At 46.0% G+C, this 15,652-nt stretch overlaps 1 protein-coding gene and 1 long non-coding RNA gene across 15 annotated transcripts in view; one reads left to right on the forward strand and one right to left on the reverse strand.

The window, feature by feature from the left end:
- Window positions 1-15,652, forward strand: part of LOC138924261 (NBPF family member NBPF26-like) — a 159,050-nt gene that overhangs the window by 73,651 nt on the left and 69,747 nt on the right. For 6 of the 12 annotated variants that reach the window (XM_070267951.1, XM_070267941.1, XM_070267954.1 and 3 more), the window contains 5 exons: window positions 11,513-11,661; window positions 12,560-12,750; window positions 12,839-12,897; window positions 13,655-13,832; window positions 14,503-14,622. The gene's annotated coding sequence lies outside the window, so the exon portion shown is untranslated. The remainder of the gene's footprint in view (window positions 1-11,512; window positions 11,662-12,559; window positions 12,751-12,838; window positions 12,898-13,654; window positions 13,833-14,502; window positions 14,623-15,652) is intronic. The other 6 variants (XM_070267953.1, XM_070267945.1, XM_070267952.1 and 3 more) reach the window with 2 other exon arrangements.
- Window positions 867-9,205, reverse strand: LOC138924263 (uncharacterized). Of its 3 annotated transcripts, none has more exons than XR_011439088.1 (4): window positions 8,938-9,184; window positions 7,224-7,391; window positions 6,980-7,120; window positions 867-2,372 (listed from the first exon to the last, which is right to left on the reverse strand). It is a non-coding gene; the product is annotated as an uncharacterized lncRNA (long non-coding RNA). The 3 variants fall into 3 exon arrangements; XR_011439089.1 differs by lacking the exon at window positions 867-2,372 and adding an exon at window positions 4,945-5,900 and having other exon boundaries at window positions 8,938-9,205; XR_011439090.1 differs by lacking the exon at window positions 867-2,372 and adding an exon at window positions 4,945-5,900 and having other exon boundaries at window positions 7,224-7,436; window positions 8,938-9,188.

The raw sequence follows: 15,652 nt of genomic DNA on the forward strand, positions 1-15,652 counted from the left end.
CTTGTGAAATTTCAATTGTACATTAATGTTTGTCAGTCATGTTGTAGGTGCACCACTTCACCCTTTGTGCCCACCCCCCACCCCACCTTTCCCCTGGTATCCACTAAACTGTTCTTGGTCCATAGTTTTAAATTCCTCATATGAGTGGAGTCATACACAGATTATCTTTCTCTCGCTGGCTTATTTCACTTAACATAATTCTCTCAAGGTCCATCCATGTTATTGAAAATGGAATGATTTTGTTCTGGTTTGCAGCTGAGTAGTATTCCATTGTATATATGTACCACATCTTCTTTATCCATTCATCTGTTGATGGGCACTTCTGTTGCTTCCACGTCTTGGCTATTGTGAACAGTGCTGCAATAAACATTGGGGTGCACAGGACTTTTGGGATTGCTGACTTCAGGCTCTTTGGATAAAAACCCAGTAGTGGGATGGCTGGATCGTATGGTAGTTCTATTTTTAGTTTTTTGAGGAATCTCCATACTGTTTTCCATAGTGACTGCACCAGTTTGCATTCCCACCAGCAGTTTATGGTGGGAATATTTTTTTTCTCCGCAACCTCTCCAACATTTGTTGCTATTAGTTTTAGATACTTTTGTCATTCTAACGGGGGTAAGGTGATATCTTAGTGTAGTTTTGATTTGCATTTCCCTGATGATCAGCGATGATGAGCATCTTTTCATGTGCCTATTGGCCATCAGTATATCTTCTTTGGAGAACTGTCTGTTCATGTCTGCAGCCCATTTTTTGATTGGGTTGTTTGATGTTTTGTGGTTGAGTTGCGAGAGTTCTTTATATATTAAGGATATTAAGCCTTTGTCAGATATATGACTTGCAAATATTTTTTCCCAGTTAGTGGGTTGTTTTTTTGTTTCAATCCTGTTTTCATTTGCCTTGAAGAAGCTCTTTAATCTGATGAAGTCCCATTTGTTTATTCTTTCTATTGTTTCCCTTCTCTGAGAAGGCATGGTGTCCGAAAAGATCCTTTTAATACTGATGTCAGAGAGTGTACTGCCTACGTTTTCTTCCAGAAGCCTTATGGTTTCAGGTCTCACCTTTAGGTCTTTAATCCATTTTGAGTTTATTTTGGTGAATGGTGAAAAAGAATGGTCAATTTCCATTCTTTTCCATGTGGCTTTCCAGTTTTCCCAGCACCATTTGTTGAAAAGACTTTCTTTTCTCCATTGTATGCCCTCAGCTCCTTTGTCGAAGATAAGCTGTCCATAGATGTGTGGTTTTATTTCTGGGCTTTCAATTTGTTCCATTGATCTGTGCACCTGTTTTTGTACCAGTACCATGCCTTGGCCTTCTCCCGGCCCACAGGGTGGCCAGTGTTTCTGCGGAGCAGGGGGCGACGATGCCTCTGGATGCCAGGGTTTGTAGAGTGCAGCCGGCCTTCTCCCCTCAGGCGATGAGTTCGACTCGAGCCTCCACAACTAGTGTCCCTGCACAGAGAAGGCTGAGTAGTGCAGCACTTGTGCGAGCAGGCAGTTAGGCTGGTGCCCCAGAAGGTGTGAGCCCCACGCCTCTTTGGCTGTTTTCCCAGACTCGGGAGAGCATCCTGGGCTGAGGGCCTCCCTGATCGGGGAGACGCGGCCCGCTGGCTCAGGAAAGCCAGGCCGGCGCTTTCACGAGACACCGCCTGAGGTCTCCTGGCAGATTGCTCTTCCCGTCTGCCGTTGTCACACTGAGGATGTGGAGGTCCCTGGGCTGGGACTGGACACTGGATTCCCAAGGGTCGAGTGGGGATCTGCTTAGTGTGACTGGCCCCGTGCGAATTTCTTTCCAGGCCAACACACCGATCCGGAGGACGAGGGGGGCCAAGACGGCGTGTGTTGCAGGTAACTCAGAAGACTCCCGGGACTCCATTGGAAGGGGCCGTCTGGGCAACTCTGATCGAGGGAATTCAGCGAGCGCTGACTATCCCCGTTTCCCCCATGCACGCAACCGCCAAGTGTCCCTTTCCCAGAGTGCTCTGTGTTTCTCACCGTGGTCCTCAGATGGGCCAATTCCATGATCTCTCCCCAGTGTGGTCACATGCAGTCAGATGCCAGAGGTGTGCTCATCTGTCAGCAGACAGCGTGCACTCTCCCGTTCTCTCTTTGTTCTGTCACCCAGCGGAGGACGCATGTCTGCCTCTGCCTGGTTGCCGTTCCCACGGTGGCAGCTATTTCCTGGCCAAGACAGTCATTCGTGACCAAAGTCCGCATCAGGCCCCAGTCGGGAGAAAGGCAGACCTTGCAGCTTCCACATTTCTAGGAGTCGACAGTGGTTCCAGAGCCAGGCAGGGTTCACTTGGCAGCTGTCTGTCCATTTTCACATTTCGTTTTTATTTTCTCTCTGTCTCTCGGATACCAAGATCTCTGGAACTAAGAAAAGATATTACTGATTTGAAAGAATCCACATCACAAAAAGTACCATTTTCACTTGATGAAAAATATCTAAAACAGCAAATCAATTTAAAACCCAAAAAGAACAGTCAAGGGATCCTATGCTGAAGATCAACATCGCAACCACAAAGCACTCTCCAAAGTTTTTACTGCAAAGGCTGGTATGACGGGAAAAATCCCAGCCCTTCAGCTTCCAATTGTGCTGAGTCACTGAGGAGACCCACACATGGTTATGAGAGACCTTAACCCTTGCTGCTCTCAGTTCCCATCCTGCACATCAGCAGAATCAGGAGCAACTGGCAGAAGACAACATGACAGACCGGGCGTTCTGTGCCACCCGCTGGGCTGTGCGAGGAGCAGACAGCACTAACTATGCAGTGCTCTTGCTGACAACGTTTAGCCTGAATTCAGTCATGAGGTAGTCCTGAGACAAGTGCAGAATTTAGACCACTGCACAAGACAACTGGCCTCACCTCTACTAACAAGGCAACATCACCACAAATGAGATAGCAAAAAGGAGAAGAGACTTTTGGGGTGCTAAATGACTAAAAAGATTTCTTTAGTCCTTTGGATCCAAAAACCTCTCCTCACCTTTTGTTGTTTTTGGTGGCGGTGACATTGCCTTGTTTGTAGAGATCAGGTCAGTTGTCTGGTTCAATGGTCTACATTGTGCACTGGTCTGACCAGTTCCTCATGACTAAGCTCTGGCCGACCCTCTTGCCAAGAGCCCTACGTAGTTAGTGCTGGGTGCTTCCTAGTGGAGCCCACCTGGAGACCAAGAATGTCCGGTGTGTCCACCTCTGTGACTGCCGTACTAGCATGGGTCACGTTGTCATGGAGGGGCCTACGAGATCTGTTCATTGTAAGGGCACATTTTTTCCTTTCTACAATTAATAAGTAATTTAGTGAGTGGTACTTTGAGAGTGTGTGAACATCCTCTTTTCTAAAGATCTTTCTCTAAAAATTTTACCATCCATTAATGACCCCTCCTGTGTGTCAATTATCATAATCGTATTTGTACATTGAAAATTTTCTAATTTGTTCTTTCCTATAAACTTGTATTTGCTGGCATTGTGCCCTGAAAAAGCACATTACCTCCCCCTTCCATAGCATTAAACTTTTGTTTTGACTATCTCTGTGGACTCGTGTATTTTTTAAATTCAGTGTTATAAATCATTATCGTCATGAATCGTTGGGTGAATACAAATATAAATTAATATAAATATTCTTTCCCTTCTTCATATTTATATCCTAAACTCACCCATATCTTTTGGCCCATATTAACCATGCACAGTACATTGTATTTACTATATTTCTTTCTCTACCTTTTTTTTCTAGAGAACATGTGATTTCTCGATTCATTGTAACGTTTTTATACAGAATATAGACTATCTTAATTGATTTGCATTGAGAAAATGGTTCCCATTGTACAAGCAACTCAAAAATAAATCATCACTCTGCAAACTAGCTTTTCGCCACTGAGGAAGTTCTGGCTAGGACCTCAGAGATTTTTTAATAAGCTTGATACATAATTACTCAATGTATGACATTGGTATTAAGGATATTTTTAATAGCACTTGAAATAAATCATTGCAATATGACTTTAGGCAAGTCACTTAACTTTTATTAGGTTTCAATGACCTCAGTTTAAGAAGCATCTGGATAACTTTTTTTCCTGCGACAGAATATGCTTTTGAGCTCCCTCACACAGCAACATCATCCTGCAGTTTGTATGGGGGTGTGATGGAGGTGGGATCCCAACTTTGAAAAGTCATCTGCCTGGTCCTTCCTTCACTCAGTCATGAAAGCTTAATGGAACACGTGGAGGTTGTGGCCATCGTCACCCTTGTGAAACCACCAGCCTAGACAATCCCAGCAGAGTTACAGAGACACACATATCAGGAGGACGTCCCACATTTCAGTCTCACCAACCGTGGGTAGGATGTACGTTAGGAGATCATTCTGTCTCCTGCCACACCTCTCTTGCTGACCCCAGCTGCTGTGCCACTAAACACCACTGTACATGTGTGGCGTATATTCTTTCTGCGCCTGGTCAGGGCCTGTATTTTCCCACATACTTCAGACAAACACAAACATAGGTCACTGGTGTGTGCCTACACAGGCAGATCCGGCAACGCTGTTGCATAGAAACTGCCTTTCCATCCACTCCTGTTGAATATATTGCTTGTCCAAAGGCAGATACAATTATATCATCTGATTTACTACATGTATTCATGCAGATATATGTGAAATTTTTATATGCCTTTGACAAGTAGAAGGGATCCTATGGAATTGTAATGAAACTCGTAAGTTACATACACAGAATTCAATTTTTATAGAAAGTAAAAATCAAAACAAACTACACATATCAACGCAAGTTGAAGTAAGTAGATGGAGATGCCAAAATTCACTTCAAGATATATGAAACCCAAAATGTTGCTGTGGGGGGAAATGGAGTCAACATTATATGGGATATGTTAAGAATAACACTAACAGGTGGTTGGGATAGATATCTTTGGTTGAATTAACTTATCACAAGCTAAGTAGAGTATATTCTCAAATTGACTCCACACTCTTCGAAGGGAATGAAAAACTGGTAGAGAGTAAAAGAAAAATGAGTAAAGTTTTACATAATTCTTTGAGGAAAAGCATCGAGGACAATTCAAATTGAAACAGATTGATGCATGACCTCAATAGATGCCTCAGTAAAAGAAAGATGCTGAGAAATGTGGCTGCCTCAATGTTTTTCTCTGCACCTCCGAGCCTGAACAAGGAGAAATTCTCAGATTTGAGAAACTGTTTGGAAGGATCAGCACAGGGAAGCCAAAAGCTGAAAGGGGCTGAGAAGGATGGTCTCCTTCCTTAGAGACCTTCACAGAGGATCAGGGCAGCCTTGGAGCTCCAGCATAGAGAGCCTTGTGCTTTGTGGTCAGCGACTCTACGGTGGTGTGGGGTCTGATAAAGCTTCCTGACTTCCAGATGACCTCATTTTAGGGGACCTTATTTCCACCAGAAGAGAAGAATCGCAGCCTCCTCACCTCCAGCGTTATTAAGAACAACTTTGTTTTCAATAGATCGGTTTGTTGTTCACTTATTTCTCCTCCCACCCACTTTGGGACCCTCCTCTTCCTCCTCAAGGCTGTATCTCTCCTTGCCTCCCACCCACAGTCATCTCCAGGGCCCATATGACTAAGGAAGTGGTTAACCAGACGCCATGCAGTAGAGCCCGCTCTTCTCGTGGGAGCTGCCTTTGTGGGACCATGTTCAGATGGGGCCTCTTTAGTGACCTGACCTCTTTAAACCATTCTTTCCATTCAGCTCATCCACATGGATTTGGAGAAAACTGGGTCATTGATAAGATGCCTCATGCATCTCTTCCTCATCTCTTTCCATAGAAGAGGCAGTAACTATGCTCTTCCAAGAAAATATTCTGGCGGCCAGCCCGGTGGCATAGTGGTTAAGTTCTCATGCTCTGTTTCATCTGCCCGGGGTTCACAGGTTTGGATGCTGGGTGCAGACATACACATCACTCATCAGGCCATGCTATGGAAGCACCCCACAGACAAAAGAGAGGAAGACTGGCACAGATGTTAAGCTCAGGGTGAATCTTCCTTAAGCAATATGAGGAAGATTGGCAACGGAGGTAACCTCAGGGCCAATCTTCCTCAACAACAACAACAACAGAAATCCTCCCCTGAGTGCTGAGAACCTCCAGCAGTAAGAGGAGAAGAGATAAACCAGAGCTGGACAGAAGGAGCTAAAGGTTCAGATGGAGGAATCTACTCTGGGCCCTCCTGGTAGGATCCCTTCTCTGAAGGAGCGAAGCTTCCTGCCAGAAGCCACCAGGGACAAAGGACTTGCACTACAACTGCTGAGTCCTTCTCCCTTGTTTGGTTTGCTGTATAGGTCTTTACTTTCAGGTAAAATTCACTATACATGCACACCAAGTACATAATTCACATTATAACTTTTGAGGGCCCTGGGCACTTTGTCTTCATGGGTCCCTTCATGCATAAACCATTAAAAAGTATATTCTACCACTGTTGGTATAAAAAAAATGTATTATTACTATTATATGTGAAAACATTGTCTTTGACCTAAAAGAACACTGCTTTTCATCTGATTTTAAAATAAATTCAAACATTTTCCTGTGCCTCTGGTGTGGATCCCTATGGCCCCCTGTGTGCCATCATGAGATGGAGGAGGAAGGGGAGGGGGTGGAGAGGGAGGATGTGGGAAGAGTAGGAGGGGCAGAGGAGGAGGAGGAGGGGCGAAAGGAAGAGGAAGCAGAAGAGCATGGAGAGCTCAATACCAAGGAGATGCAATTCCCTGGCCCCAGAATGGCAGCCCCTGTCTCTCTGGAACTCCCCCTTACCAGATTCTGCGCACACACACCCCCCCGACTCTGGTCTCTCCTCCTCCAGCCTCCCTTCTACCCACAGGAGCAGCCTCTCATTCCTCCTCCCATGCCCTGATCCTGAGGATTCTTTCCTTTTCCACTCAGTCTCCCCAAGCTTAGGCCCAAGCCCTTCACCCAGAGCAGGACTGTCCCCTCCCAACCACCGGCTCTCCAGGCCTTTACTTGCCAACCCTTGTCTTGTAGTTCTGGAGAGTCCAAAGCATAAACACCTCCCAGGAGAAAAGGAAGTGTGGGCCAGGTCTCCTCATGGAGTCATGGGTCCCCCTGCTGAACTGAATCCAGCCATCCCAGTTCATTCCAGTTGGATCTGTGAAGACATCAACCTTGAATGAGCGGGGAGAAGGGACACAGAAAACACACTGATGAGTACTTTAACATGTAAGCTTCCATCTATATATCCAATACATCACCTGCATTCAGTTTTGTTTTATTCCGTTCATATGAATTGGATAATCTGCATGCTTTGCTTTAAACATTTTCTTTTGTTTTTTCTTTTCTTCCTCAGAAGTCTTGGGTAGGCATAACACAGGACCCCAGAATTCCACTCTTTGTTGTGTAATCTACCGTGCCCAGGACACCTGCACAAGAAGGACCATAGCCTTGTTGTGTGAAAGATCCACAGACTGTAAACAACCAAAATGTCCACCATCAATAGAATGGATAACTCAATTGTGGTCTATTTCATTAGCAACCACAATGGAAGAATCACTGATGATTGTTAAATCCATAATTCTTAGTGAACAAAGCCAGGCATGAGAGAATATATGCTATATGATTACAGGTTAAAATCCAGACCTGTGAGGAGTGTGTAATAAACAAAATTATAAAATACGTGAACAAAGAATGAAACATCACGAAGATAAGATTGAGGTTACTGCTAAGGCCAAGGAGGGAGATGTGACAAGGAAGAGGCATCTGGGAAGCTTCTGGAAGCCTCGTACGTTCTAGGTATTGATCTAGGTGGGGGCTATGTTAACTTATAGCCATACATTTATGTTTTATGCAGCCTTCTGCATATTGTGTTACACAATTAGAGAAAAAATATCATTCTGTCAATGTACATCATGCAGGAAGCACAAACGATGCTAAGTGAGCAGTTGGGTTATCTTCATCTGCACAACACTGTGAGGTGTGGGGCACCATTACAGCCACGTGACCCACGAGGAAATCATAGGATGTAGCCCCTTGTCGCAACCAGACCAGTGGTGGCACCAGGACTGGGGGAGGCCACGTCTGACAGAGACAATGCTGGCAACCACAGCCCTGACCTATTGTCCCTGGACCAACAGCGGTATCTCTGAGGAGCTTGGAACCCAGTCCATTCTAGAGCCATGGAATGAAGTGCCAAGCTTTTTGGGGTAGAGGTAGGAATAGAGAATTTTCCTAACTCGAGGAGGCTTTCAAAGCAGGAAGTGTGTGTGATAACCATGGCAGAGAAGGGAACTTCCCAGTTACCCCCAGGGATTCTGTGGGCCCGTTGGGCAGAGCTCCTCAAGGGCAGGATTGCCAGAACATTCCAAATATCTCAGAGCCCTTAGACAAGCAATGCCCAAACGCAGAGGTGAGGGGATGGTGGCCTCCAACAGAAGTCAACAACCTGGGAAAGAACATACAGCCAGAGAAGAGGCAGAACCTACAGAAGATGGCCTGAGGTTCCCAGCAGCCACTTTCTCAGGTGTCCCCAAAAGCTCACCCTCCGTGGAAGCACATGGACGACACACACACACACTCCCTCACGGAGCGACAACAAAGGGAAAAACAACAGCTGACGCCAACAGTAGCAAAGCAGCAGACAGTGGAGACAATGGACCTGGCCAAGGCTGTTCCTCCTTTAAAGTGTGTGGTAGGCTTCGCGCGACATACAGGAGAGAACCTCACTGTCCACAGCAGGGAGTCAGCGGAAGAGCTAGAGTGGTAAATTTGAAAGGAAGGAAGAAAAGATGGGGAAGAACCAAAAAGTAGAAAACGGAGCTAGAAGCTCGGGATCAAGGCAGCTCTCCTGGACTCCCAAATAGAATAAAACCCATACACCATAACTCCCCCCCACATATTACAAAGTCAATGTGGTAGAGTCAGGAAAATGGCAGAGAGAAGAAAATACGAGGGATACTCGAACCAGCTTACCCTGAGGAAGCACAGCCATTTGGGGGATATCTGGGGAATTTGAAAACTTGCCTTCTCCCGCCTGGCATACCCTTATATTCCTTACGCCGTCCACTCACCTTCTCTAGAACCACCCCCACCGCCCTGCCCCCTGTAGCCCCCCAGACCTCCTCTACACAGAACTTGCACTCAAACTCATGCAACAGTCCTTGACTCGGTCCCAGTGGCTCAGGAAGTCTCCTAGAGCAGGAGTAACGGACGTCTAAACAGCTGGCCCCGGAGCCGCGTCATCCACATGAGACACGCCCCACGCAGGACAGCGCCGGCGTTACTTTCCTTCCGGCCCATGCCCCGCCCCCTGCGCACAACTTCCCCGCCCACTCTACCCTCCCAGCCAATGGCGGTCAGCAGACATAACAGGAAGTGACGTCCTCACCCTCCAGGTTTAGGCTGCCTGTGAAAGGTAAGGCCTCGTGTCCGTTGTTTTCTCTTCATCCAGAGAGAAACTTTGAAAACGGGCTCGAGCTCTTGAAAATGAAAAGCACAATAGTAGCGTAAGAACAACAACAACAAAGATTTGCAGGATCATGCCGAGGACGTATGCTAGAGATCAGAGCAAAAATTTTAAGGGACTAAAAGGGGAAGAAAGCTACTCGCCAAAGGCGGGTCTGGTAAGTCCAGGTTTGAGGAACAGGATTTCCAGGAACAAAGAGCTGTTACCACCGTCACAAGCTCACCACGGAGAAGGAATTGGGAGCAGCATCCCACAGTTTAGTGGGAAGAGGCAGGGAGGGAAGGGCCACACACCTTTGTGGCAGGAGACCCCACAGAGCATGCCAAGTCCTCCATGCCTTTGGCCTCGGCTGCTGGGCACCAAAACCAGGTAAAGGCCTTTGCTACAGGATCCAGAGAAAAACATTCTAAAACACTATTTAAACTGGGTGGGATAATGACATCTTTATTTTGACTAATCTCTTTAAGAAATTAACACAATTTAATTAATTGCTTTATTGTGGTAACATTAGTTTATAATATCATGTAAATTCCAGGTGTACATCATCATATTTTGACTTCTGTATAGACTACATCGTGTTCACCACCGAAAGCCTAGTCGCCGTCCGTTACCATACACACGTGCCCCTTTACCCTTTTCGCCCTCTCTCCATCCTCTTCCCCTCTGGTAACCAAGAGTCTGTTCTCTGTATCCATGAGTTTGTTAGTTTATCTCCCACATATGAGTGAAATCACTTCCTTTTGAATGTGGGTACATGAGAGTACTGTAACTTTGTCACCAACAAAGAATTCCAATTCTTATGATATCACGTTATGGTAGCTACAGATATGTCCACAGGATTCTTGGGCTCTTTCTCTGGAGCTGGCCAAGTGTGCCAAGGCAGAAGAGCCCTGGCTGAGGAAGCTTGGGGCTAGAGAGACGTTGTCGAGAGGATCAGTGCCTGCCTTCAGCTGGGTAATCCATGAGCTCCTTCATCTGTTAACTGAAGGGTTGGTGGTTCAAGCCCAGTTGGTCATACTGGGTTTTGACCGATTCCAGGTTCTTTTCAGATATGCTTGGGCTGCACATTGTCTCTTAACTAGCTTGTCTCTCAAGCTTATCCTCAATCTCCGTACTTTAAATCAGACGTGGAATAATCCTGCTTGAACTTGCAAGGTTCATGTTAGTTACTGAAGGGTTTTGGTAGAAAGAATTTTGTTTTAGGGGTAAAAGCAAGTTTTGGAGTTCCAGAGCCTATGTTTCTTAGAGACTGTGTGAATCATCTTTCTTCCCGAGGCTGGGTTTTTACAGCTGCTCGTTTCTGGAAACCTGATGTCAATACCCTTAAGTTAAATCATCAGGAACACACGTCTTATTGGACAAGTTGCATTTTTTATTCCTTGCAGCCAGAAAAAACACACCCCGTGGTCTAACCTATGAAAGGACTTGGGCTTCGGTTGGGTGGTTTGGGGAGGATGGGAGGAAGCAGAGTGTGCCCCCTAGTGAATAGTGTGGTCCGCACGGGCAGTTCTATGATTGGAGTAAAGAGGTAACAGTCATTTCCTATGGAAAGAGGAGGATATTTGGGATGTTGTAGATTGCACAGTGACCTTGCCTTTGTCTGTGCCTGGACAGAATTATGAGGTAGCATTGTTTTGTCTCGTTTTTATCTAGATTTCGGAGTAATCTTGTGTGAGGCTTATGTTCTACGTCTGAGGTGATTTCCGACAGGAGAACTAAACAGTCAGGCTGTGTGTCAGAGCAGTGCAGCTGAGCAGCAGAAGCTGGTATTTTCTATCTCACTGGAAATCCCTAAAATAGAGAAGAAGGCAGAACACTCCAGTCTCACAAGCTGTAGGGGCAAACCTGGCTGGGTAACAGTGTGACTTTGACGAAGTTTCTTGACTTGTCTGTGGCTCAATTTCTCCTTTTAACATGTGTCAGATAGGAGTTCTTCCTGCATGGTTTGTCCTAGGTTTACATGAGACGTGCGGGTGAAGCATGGAGCCCAGAGCCTGGCACATAGTGAGTACTCAGCACATAGTAGCTCTTACCTTCCATCCCTATCAGCATTTCTTTGATCTGCCTTGTTCTTTTGAACAGCTGCGGGCCCTTTCAGGGTGCGGATGGAGCGTGACGAGTCAAGGTTCTCCAACTGAGGAACATGAAATTGGTTCCAGTGTCTATTTTTACAAACAGTGCTGCAGTGGACGTGTGTAGATCTGTATTTATACATCTCCATCACCGCCTGTGTAAGTGTTTCTCTAGTATATACTCCTGGAAAGAGAATTGCTCAGTTTAGAAATATGTTTGTACGTACCTAATTTTTGTTTATTCCTGCCCTATGGCCTTGCAGCGAAGCTTTACCAATTCGTATTCCGAATCATTTAGGAGAATATTCTTGTCTCCACCCTCTTGCCAACACTGGATAGCATTTATTTTTGCCAACACCTATCACTTATTTTTGCCAACAATTAACCCCTTATTGAGAGATTTCCCCAGTAAGTACACTCATTGGCATAACTTATCTGACATCCTGGAAAAGCTGAAATCAATAGGATTTTTCTCTATGCTCTTCTGTTTTCTGACTGCTGTGTTCTCTCAGATGATCTGGGCCAAGAGCAGTGCAAACATATCCCTCTTACTTGTTGGATGCTACTGCCTGTGGGTTCACACGCTGTTCTGGATTTTGAGGGTGAGGGGCTGGTTCACAGGAGAGGTTTGAGGTTGGGCTTACCTAACTTCCCTTGACAGAGAGGCCAGGCTCGAGCAATTGGGAACTCAGTCATTCTGAAAAGTGAGGTTTCCACGATGGGGCTTGAGAAAAATACAAATTGGTAAACAGAGACATTTGAATTTTCATTAGAGTGAGACTTTAAAAGATAGATCTTTTCTGTATTCCCAGTCCCAATAAGTGGGGAGGTTGCATTCAAATGACTTTGTCTGGGGAACTTACTCTAGCGGCGGCTCTCTTGCTCTCCTTGAATTGGTTCGCCCATGCTGGTAACTGGCATTTGCTATAACACCTTGTCTGGTGAGTTCAGGAGAACAAGGAGCTAAACATAATCTGCAGTAGGAAACAGAGACAGCTGATGGATTCGTAGACAATGTTACGTGGAGTTAAGTGTTGTACCCTCTTTATTCTTTTAGAGGTCTGCTTGGTAACGTGAAAGAGACGTTCGTCCAGTACCTGAAATACCCTTCATAGTGTGTTCCCATTACAAGGGCTTGGGAATAGTCACCTGAAGTGAGCACACCATTTCTACTGTGGTCTTTGATTTTTTTGCTTTATAGGGATTAGCATACATGTTTCTGAAAATTGAAAAGTCAGGAGAGTAGAGGTAAGTATCTGAATTAGTTCCTTATTGATGCATGTTAACAGATTACAAAAACAGTGGTGTGAAACTTCACACATTTGTTGTCTCACAGTTCTGTGGATCAGAATTCTAGAATGATGTGGCTGCGCTCTCTGCTGACAGAATTGGTCGGTATGTCCTCCCCACCTGAGTAGGTCTGATATTGATCATGTTGTGGTTCTATGTCACCTGAGAGGCTGCCCTCATCATCCGCTGTTTATCCCTGTCCCTCTTTATTAATATGATTTCTAGCAGTCACGGCATCTTTCAGCTCACCAAGGTGGCTTAGGAGAAAGCCTAGCTCTGTGGAGCCCCAGAATTGACCTCTGCCATATGTTTCTCCAAGAGGAGGCTAAAATAACAGAGGTCTTCATCAAGAAATGACCCCTATGAGGGCTGACATCCCCCAGTGATCAGAGCAGAGGAGAAAATCAAAGGACAAGGGAGACGCTAAAAGTCCAGACTGGGAAGCAGAGTCCTCTTTGCGTCCCACATCACTTAGGAACTCTTCCTGGACACGGGGACGTTTCCCATTGAAAGGTGACCTTGGACAAGGGACTTGCTGTGCTCAAAGCTGAGTCATTCTTCTTACCAATGGGAGTCTCAGAGTCTCCATCCTAGGCTTTTTAAAATTTTTAAATGATGAGGCTTTTTCCTTGTATGAGAATCTCCTTGGAATTTTTGTCTGAAATGTAGTTTCTTGGGCCTTGTCCCCATAAGTTTTGAACAAGCACCGCGTTGACTCTGACGTAGGTGTTCTTTAGCTCTGCAGCTGGTGCCCAGGGGTTAGAGCCCTGTCTGCTGCTTGATATCACGTTCAATCATCCAAAACTGTAGTGGTCAATGCAGCTTCTGTACTTTACATTATACATTCTTCTCTATTGTACAGGGGATAGACGTGCTCAAAGCAGGCAATGAAATCATCCACTGAAGCATGTGTGGTCCACGGTGGAGCTGGTGTTTGAATCTTCCGCTGCCTTTCCTCAGGCTGTGCCTTTATTGCTTCCGCTCACACCTGGAATAGGATTTGAGTGGAAATGCGATTGGAGTCGAAGGCATCAGGGAGGGTTAGTTATTCTTGGAAACTGTTATTTACCCATTTGATAAATATTTACTGAATGGCTTCTCTGTCAGGCCCTTGTGGAGGCACTGGGGAGATGGGGCGAACGGGTGGACAGAGTGCCCGCTCTCTGGAAGATGAGCTTCCGGCACGAGAGCCAGACGTTTTACCGATAATCATATAAATAGATTTTAATTTTGGCTGTGATAAATTTTATTTAATATTTCTGTGTTCCTTGGTCACATGGTGTCAGCCAGGTGTGAAAACTGACTGAATATTAATAATAGGACTAAAGAACTGTGGTAAAAGATTTGTCCCTGGAAAGGTTCTTCAGCCGTTTTTCTTTGAACAGTGGAAATCCTCATGTTTGATCCATTGGCTCCTGAAATTCAGCCGTGGGTTCCTGGAGGGTGTGGCAGGCACTCTGGACGGGAAGCTTGTGGCCAAGGCTTACGTGGGGGCTCTGCTGTTGTCAAGGGTTGAGGGAGTGTGGGAAAATCTCCTATTCCCTCCGGGCCTCACTTTCCCCATCGGTAAGATAAGGTTGTTAGTCAAATTCTCCAATGTCCCTTCCTGTTCAGTTTTCTCTGCGTGGGAGACTGAGATGCATGTGGAATGTGCCCTGGGAACTACGGGTGAGACCTGGCCTTGGTCCCTTCTCTGTGTGTCTCCTGTAGGAGCCTGAGCTGAGACCACATCTTGAAAACACAGAATTGAGGGAGCAGATGGAAGAAAGAAAGTCAGCAGGCTTGGAGGATGATGATAACCCAAAGAAGATTAAGGTGCTGGTGGAGGAGGTGCGTTGGCAAAGGATGTGAGAAAAAGGACAAGTTGAGTTCAGAGGAATCAAGGGACACTGAGGAATGAGTACAGCATCCTCCACTCCTCAAGGAGCAACCTAAGCTGAGCAGTGAGGACTGGGAGAGTAACTTACTCCACAGGGAACCTGTGCAACAGCCAGGGAGACCCAAGGATGGATCAGGTTTGGTTTCTCCTGCTGGGGAGCACCAATTCCAAGAGGAGGAGGGTGGCACCCCCGAGTCTCTTCGCCAGACCCCCCAGCCTTGACCTCAGTGCTGCCCTCACAGTGGAGGCCCTCCAAGTAAATGTGGGCTTAGAGGGATAAATGGTGTTTGGAGAAGGGTTGGAGATGTTCATTCTTACCTTAAGCAGTTGTGCCCTCGAGTCAGGAGGGGCCAGGATAATGGGACCCTTGCATCTGAAGCAGTGATAGTAATATTCTTTTGCATTTATAGTTGAATAAAGCTTTAGCCACAATATCTCTTAAATATTTGTTGAGTGCCTCATTTTCCTTATGCTGTGAGAAGGACTGGGAGTTCGCCTATTGGTAATATTTCCCTAAGGAAATCAAAGCAGTGAGAGGAAGAACACGAACAGATGGTTTCAACCAAATGATAGGTCTCCTCAACTGGGGAGTTGCGGCAGCCCAGATGATGGGAGGGTAGGCCAAGGCCATCTCTTCCTAATGACAGAGTGAACCATTGTCAGGAATCCCTCAGGACAATCCGTTCTTCATCAGAGCTCACCACAGGTGAGTGTCCTCAGACATGGAGAGTGTAGGGCAGACCCCATCCTAAGCAAGGTGATTTGCTCCATCTTGGGAGAAAGCAGAGCATCCCTGACAGGACATTGGGGACAGGAGTGTTGTTGAGATGACTGACGACTTCCAGCCGCTTTTGTTCAATCCGTTGCACAAATGTTGCTGAGAGCCTCCTCGAGTGCTTGACTCGGTGCTAGGGGTCATGAACGCAGAGATGAATCAAAATTATCCCAACTTCCCGGAGCTCTCGGTCTAGTACCAGGAAG

The sequence above is a fragment of the Equus caballus genome, chromosome 5, assembly GCF_041296265.1.
Source record: "Equus caballus isolate H_3958 breed thoroughbred chromosome 5, TB-T2T, whole genome shotgun sequence".
Taxonomy (NCBI): Eukaryota; Metazoa; Chordata; class Mammalia; order Perissodactyla; family Equidae; genus Equus; species Equus caballus.